Genomic DNA, 7795 nt, shown 5'->3' on the forward strand with positions numbered 1-7795 from the left:
GTGTATTAGATTACAAAATTACGAACACCCAAAATTGTTGCTTATACAGTATTTAAATATTTGAAGATTAAAAAAAAAATATATCATTTCTATTACCGAATTTTTCACTGGGGCCATTTTTACCTACCTGTCATATGGGGCCATTTTTACCGGGGCCATTTTTTCCGGGGCCATTCTTTCCGGGGCCATTTTTTCCGGGGCCATTTTTTCCGGGGCCATTCTTACCTACATTCAATAATAATGGTTGAGAGACCTCTATGCGGTTAACATAAACGTGAAAACAAAAAGATCAAGAAACTAATACCTAATTAGTAACCCTACAGACATGCTAATCCTACTGTTGATGCTAACTACATAGGCCCCTATTCATTACTTTAATTATTATAAACCGTTGAAAAATATTGACATGAATTTTAATTTTACACAAATTTATTTTAAAAAATAATAAAATGATAAATAGAGACTATTTCTCATAGGAGGTTACTATTTTCTCCACAAATTCTTCGTTACTAGGCAAATTCAGAGGTTGTAGATCGCATCCGGTGGAATGCTTTCGCTTTTGCGTACCTTAAACACTCGACGTCGGAGGTAGGCAGGGTAATGTTTCGCGAACCAGCCGCATTTATCTTTTTATTTTTTCTTATTTTTTTTTTATCTCGCCATTGCCATGAGCTCTCATGATAAGATATTTTAATTCATTCCGCAGTTAATAATAATAATAATAATAATAATAATAATAATAATAATAATAATAATAATAATAATAATAAAATCATTAATTAATCTTTACTGAACTGTTTAAATCGCCGACACGATCGTGAGAGATAAATAATGTGCGCCGTATCTAATGAGATTTAGTTTTGTACTTTACATCTCGCACACCCGCTCTCAATCGAGTAGGCCTCAGATATGTTTGTTTAATTGTCGAAATCTCGGTCAGCGTAATTTTTTTGTATGAAACACAACAAATCAAATTTCAGTCTTATTTGACATTTTTTTCATGCTAAGAATGCCTAAATTCAGTTAAACTAGCAATTCCGTATTATATTTAGGCCTATAAATTTTTTAACATATAAAAATCCGACTTTCTAAGAATTGAAATTTTGCCGGGAATCGGGGCTTAAAATTAATTAAATTAGATTTAGAGCAATGTACCACCCTCACTAAATCAAGTGATTTTTTTCGACATATTGGGGGTCATCTTGTTACAGTCTCTAAATAGGCCTACAGTTCTGGATGACGACACTTCAGAAAATCAATTATATCACGAATATGATCACTTTTCGAAGAACATGGACGCAACACAATGGGAATTTACAGTGATAATTTACCAAGTTATGATCTCCACGAATTCTTGCCAATTTTCCACCACCAAACAAATGACACCAGCTTTGAGCCTCAACCCACGACAGTTTATTGGTGTTCAGAAAAACACACTTCTTTTCGCCAATTTTCGTGCCGTTGTAGTTGTCACAATTTTGATTTTGTAGTGGCATTATCTGGTTGACTCTGTGACTCAATGTCGTAATATGTTCTTTATGATAGTCTCCACAATCGTCCACTTTACTCTACAATATTGGGAAAAATATATTGTTTATTGATAGGCCTATACTATACTAGTACAGTGGTGCTTGGGAAAGAATTTGATACTGTATGAAGTGTAATAAACTCAACATTATCACAACAACGCTTGCATCACGGCTTTCCTTGGTTGACTTTGTAACTCAGTTATTGTAATATACTTTTCGGATAATCTCCACATAACAATTGTATCTCACTATACTTTGCAATATTAAAATATTGCATAAGGTTTATGTCATATTAGACCTAACAAGACTATTTCGTCAAGACAACCGAAGTTGAATTGATAGATATAATGCTTTGATGGTTGTGGTCGTGGTAATTATGGTACTAAGGTACTGCATTTGAGTGGTGGTGGTAGTGGTGGGATGGTGGTACATAGCAGTGTAATTAGGTAGTAATTTGATTAATATGATGATATTAAGATGATGATAAAAACGACAAACCACAACCACGGTTGTCTCTTGACAAAATAGTCTTGTTAGGTCAAATAGACGGATTAAATGAAAGTCGTGAGTCTGACACAACAGAATGCAAATTCTCTAAGGGATCACCATTCGCTTCTATTCTAACGGACACCTCCTAAATGACTCGAGGAACGTAACAGGTACCGTAACACATTTGGCTTGCCACAGGCGACTGGGTACTTAGAGATAGAGGCCAAAATGGCACCCTAGAAACAGATGCAGTCCAGGATATGTCGTTAAATGAAAAATTTTTAGTGTCTATTTGAAATGGTTTATCGACACCACATGTCTGATATGGTGTTAGACACTGTTTCAAAGATGAGGGGTACGGTAACGGTTTAAGTTTACCAAACGGTTCAGTAATAAAGGTGCCATAATAGGTCCTATTAACATCTTTAAAAGCAAGAAACAAGATTTTTAAGCCGACGGGACTCGGAAGTCCCAACCTAATTAGACATGCCCTAATTTACGTAATGTTATCTCTTTATCAAACTACTACTCTACTGGGACTCACAAGTCCCATTAAAAGGAATTCAGGGGTTTGCTGCCCTCTTTAGTACTGTGTACACATGTTTAGAGCCTCAAGCTTTTCTGTGAAAGTCTGAAAGCAATAAACAAAAATTTAAACAAATTGTCTTGACATTTGAACTTTTCGACTTAAATGTATGTATTCAATTATTTTACTACTTATTGAGCATTTAGAGAATGTTTTGATGACACAAAATAATAACCGTACACGCGCGAATAAGCGCCCGGGCGCTTAAAATATTTTTTTGCACTTTCTGAGGGGCGCTTAATCAAACGGGGCGCTTATTTAAAACGGGGCGCTTATGAAAACAGAGTGGAAATTGAGGGGCGCTTATGGAAATAGATGAAAATCGAGGGGTTCTTATGGGAAATTATTTTAATAATTAAAAATTCAAGAGGCACATTTTGAATGAAAAAAGATTATATAAGGACATTACGAATGGTGTTTAGAAAAGATAATCGTCCAGAGAACATGGCCCATAACAAGAATGCGTGAATATTTACAGCAAAATAGCAGATGCAATTAGTGGTGGGTAGTGGTTAGCTTGTTGGCCATCGGCCGATTGAGATTACCAGAATGGCAGGATCATTGTATTTTTCTTGAAAACTCAGATGAGAATGTGCTTAAGGTCGAAAAAAAAGAGGAGTATAGGACTAGACATAGACAAATATGTAAAAAGATTAAAGTTGGAAATATACTGTCTGTCCAGGGATCGGAGCTCTCATTTGTCCAGGGATCGGAGCTCTCATCTGTCCAAGAGAAATATCCTCATTTTGATATTGACTGAAGAAGAATGTGTTTCCACTCTACAGCTCAAATCATACCAACAACCACAGTCCCAGGATTGAATGGATTATTGACTTGCTAAAAAGAAAATCTTATGAGGGAGCGCTTATTCAAATTAGAAGGGGCGCTTATGAAATTTTCACGTTAGGAGTGGCGGTTATTCTCTCTTCATTGTGTAGGCATATGGTAGGTGTCTGGAATATTACTAAATGTATAATAGACAATGTTATGTATTGAATTTCGTTTTTATTGATTGTTCGCAGAATGTCAAAATAAGCAGGAAGCATTTTTAATACCATTTTATCAGGAATTCCGGAGTTACAAAATGAACCAACACACGATACAACACCAGTTCATTTCAATATGAAAGATGATGAATATTTTGCTGGAACAGAGCCCCCATCTATGCTTTCATCTAACTGAAAGCAATGATGATGATTCCACTTAGCAGATTAGGAAGGAGCCTTTCAGATGCTAGTGATGTTGATGGTAGTGATTTTGATGCTAGTGATGGTGATTCTAGTGACATTGATGACCAGCCCTTGAGTGTTCTTCGAAAAAATGCTGGGATAATTAGAAAACGACAACGGAAAAAAAAGAAAGTGATATGAGACAAGAGATCCAATTTTTTTCATAGGATGCAGGTGTCTTCAATAAAGGAGTTTGCAGACTGGATTCCACCTACTAATGTTTTTTTTTTTTTTTTTTTTTTTTTTTTTTTTTTTGACATAAGAAACAACATTATCAACCAAATAAACCTCTATGCAAACCAGAAGGGTCATCATTCCCAACTATTAAAGGAAAACCAACTTTTAGGGTTTATTGGAATAAATTTATAGCATATAAATATTTCTCTGTTTGGAGTTTCTGCAGATATTATTCTTCTGAAAACGATCTAAGCAACTCAATCGAAACGTCGAGACTTTCTCAACTACAACAGTTCTTTTTAGAACTACTTACGTGGTGTACCGCAAGTTTCAACATATATAATAATATATGGGCTATCACCACCTTTCGTCATGGAGAGATTACTAGTGCTGTGATGCTGACTTGAATGTAAACTTTGTGTCAAGCTGCTTGTCTCGCAACCGATTTGGAGATATTCTCTCAATTCTACATGTCAATGATAACATGAATTCGCCTGATGGTAATACTGACAAAATCTATAAATTACGGCCATTGGTCAGTGCTTTAAATAAGGATTTTGCTCTTTTATATCAATCAGATAGAAGGCAAAGCATTGATGAGAGTACAATCCTGTTTAAGGGACGATCATCTCTCAAACACTCAAACAATATAATCCAATGAAGCTCATCAAAAGGGGGTACAAATTAGGGTGTTGGGCAGATAATTCAGGATACATTGGGCAATTTATTGTGGGCCAAGGAAAAGGTAGTGATGTGGTACAGGAAACTGATTTCCCTAAAGGTTATGGTCTGGGAGAAAAGATTATCCATGACTTAACAAGACCTCTTGCGGGCAAAACTTACATTGTCTACTTTGACAATCATCTAGATGTGTATAAGAGACAGATGTATAATAGACAGTGTTATGCAGAATTTAATTCGCATATGCCAGTCATTGAGTCGAAGTTGATAGACTTGCATGTTTTTTTTACAAAACATTTCATGGCGCAAAGACCCAAAGTTGTCTCCATAAATGTCCTTAGATTATAACACTGAAGTTTCTTGTGCTGATGGGCGCCTTCGTGGTCGATAGCTTTGAGACAGCAAGAGCCATGTGTCATATCTATTAGAAGGAACATAACGTTAGTAACTCAAAAATTACAATTGGATAAAGACATTAGAAAAAGTACGTTCATTTCAAAGAAAATCAAATTTTAGTTCTATAAGGAAAATAATCCTTATTTTGTTTTGTCCTGATCCTGGTAAATGTAAGTGTTAACACCGTTATTATATATGACTTTATGCTATATTAAATTATGTAAACTTGCAAAAAGGTTTGCATTCGGCGGCCTTTTGCGAGCCTGTGAGTATGGACCTAATAATAAGTCCATGCTGTGAGTACCATGGGCGGGTCCAGATTTTGTAGCAGGGGGTCCAGAAAGACAAAGGCACTCTGTATAAATGGCATAAGTTTCAAGGACGCAAGGCCTCCCATTCTTTGAGAGACTAGTATTAGATTAGCCTGAAAAATATTTTCATAAATAAAACCCCCCTACAACCAAAAGAAATAAGAAATAAGCGGCTGGATATTTACCAACGTCTGCATAATTGTTTTTACACGCTTAAAAAAGCATCCACTCCATGAGTATCAATTTTTAAATAACCAGCATGTGAGCCCATAGTTGGCCAAATACTACATGTATTTATACTCTAGAGCATAATTACATTGAATACTGATACGTCTTTAATTAAAATAATTATTTGGATAGACATTTAGAAATGTAAGACAAAATTACCTTTTAAATAATGAACAACTGTGAGCTAATAATTTTGTTTATAAATATTGACACCTGTGATATTCATAAAAGCAGATAAGATAGTGATAAAGAGTATCGTTAAATCTGGCTTAAACAATAGACATACGTGCTAAAATGTTGTAATAGATGTAGACATTACTTTTTCGTCACTTGTAAACTTATTTTAGGGATTGATATGGTAACTTTATAATATTTTATTATTTCGTTATATCTATTGAACATACGCTTTTTTAAGTGGTACCTTTCTACAATATTACTCTGCTTCTTCTACTGCACTGTACTAACGTATTTTAAATAATGATTTTTTACACGTGTAGGGTTTTGTTGCGTGACAGTCCTCGTCCATCTTTTTTTGTAAATTCGTGTTAGTGTCAAATTATTATTTTACGAAATTTTAATAGACATAAATAGAAACTATTTCATATGCCAATAATGGTAAGACACCTAATGGTGCTAGAATATATTTGTTCCACATCTGTGCACGCGTCTGGACGGTAAATCGTCTCAAAATGTTGGTTTTTACTCAAATTAGTATATGATTATCAATTTATTAATTGAACAATTAAGGCCAGTCCTTTTTAAAATGGAAACAAAATGAATGTGCATTATCTAAATATTATAAAACAGGTCATATACTCTCCTGATAAAGTATAGTAATTTATTCTACATTATAAATATAAAATATTATCAATCCTATTTAAATATTGGTTTTATATATAAAATCAATGGGTCCACGCTTAGCGGTTTAATGTCCATTAAGGATGTTTTAGTTTCGGGTGGTGATAATGTTAAAATGTTCTCCAGACATCATTACTAATAGGCCTATACAGTATTGTTGAAGTAAAGTGCAAAGCACTGACAACAATCACTTAGCAATTGCAGATTATTGTATATCTGTTTTGCATACACGTCAATTTTGTCTTGAAGCGGTTTTGTTTTTCAGTCGATATAATATCTACAAATCTTTTTATTACAATGAAAACACATTGATCATGCCTTTTAACGTTTCTAGCATAATCTCTGGGGCTCAACAAAAAGGTTCTCAATATTTATAGATAGGTCACGCATGTGGCTGATTATTTTTTCTGATTCAGTATATTTTCTAGGTTAAGAATATTTAGGTCGATGTAGAATGTGGCTACATAATAATAGTACTACATGTGTTTGTTCTCTTGCTGACATGAATATGACACCTTATCACTCCACCAATTTTTGGTGTTTTATATTACTAATTAAAAGTGTAATAATAATTGCATTAATAATTAATGTAAAATAGTCAATCTATAGTATTCAGGACGATTTTTAACTCTCTAATTAACCACCAAATAAATTTGCTTTAGAGGAGATTTTTTTGTGTGCATTTTAGAAATCTATACTTGCTATCTGACTCATAGAGTTTTTTGTAAAGCCAAGTTGTAAGATACTGATTTTCCAACACACACAATTCATTTTGCTGAGATGAGTAATTTCGTATTATTACGTATATTTGTTGGTTATATTTTGCTGCATTTTTGTGACTTATCAATACAAATTATTGGGCAATGATCAAATAAGAAAATATCTTGTAATTTTGTAACGTGGATTCGATATTTTCTATTATTGTTTCAGTTTTTTCTGTTATACATGTAGTGGCGATGTAGCTTGGTGAATAATATGCTTGCGCTCCGGGGTCCTGGGTTGAAGTCCCGAGAAAGCACAATGCTTTTTTCTCCAAGACTGTAAACATCTTCACTTCCTAAGTCTCCCTAATAATTATTTCATTCATTAAAAGGGTCCCTGAATATAAGCCTTTTTCTAGGATACGCTTGAATGGTCACTTTTCCATCCTCTTTAAATATGATTTTAAACTACATGAAGTTTTATCTATTAATGGTATTAATGATTCCATAAGCATAAAAAACAACATGATCTTGAACAGCTTTTACGAAATTATATGTATTTATGTCAATATTATTGTTGCCCACGAGGTAAAATTTGATTTTTTTTCAC

At 34.0% G+C, this 7795-nt stretch overlaps 1 long non-coding RNA gene across 1 annotated transcript in view; it reads right to left on the minus strand.

Annotated features, from left to right (window-relative positions):
* Positions 1-1482: 1482 nt before the first annotated feature.
* The window catches only part of LOC117119095, a 14261-nt gene continuing 7948 nt past the window's right edge, over positions 1483-7795 (minus strand). The window contains exon 2 of the long non-coding RNA XR_004447128.1: positions 1483-1568. This is a non-coding gene — a long non-coding RNA (uncharacterized LOC117119095). The remainder of the gene's footprint in view (positions 1569-7795) is intronic.

This window comes from Anneissia japonica, unplaced genomic scaffold (assembly GCF_011630105.1).
Source record: "Anneissia japonica isolate Jap-2015-1 unplaced genomic scaffold, ASM1163010v1 scaffold1792_len1028045_cov167, whole genome shotgun sequence".
Classification (NCBI taxonomy): Eukaryota; Metazoa; Echinodermata; class Crinoidea; order Comatulida; family Comatulidae; genus Anneissia; species Anneissia japonica.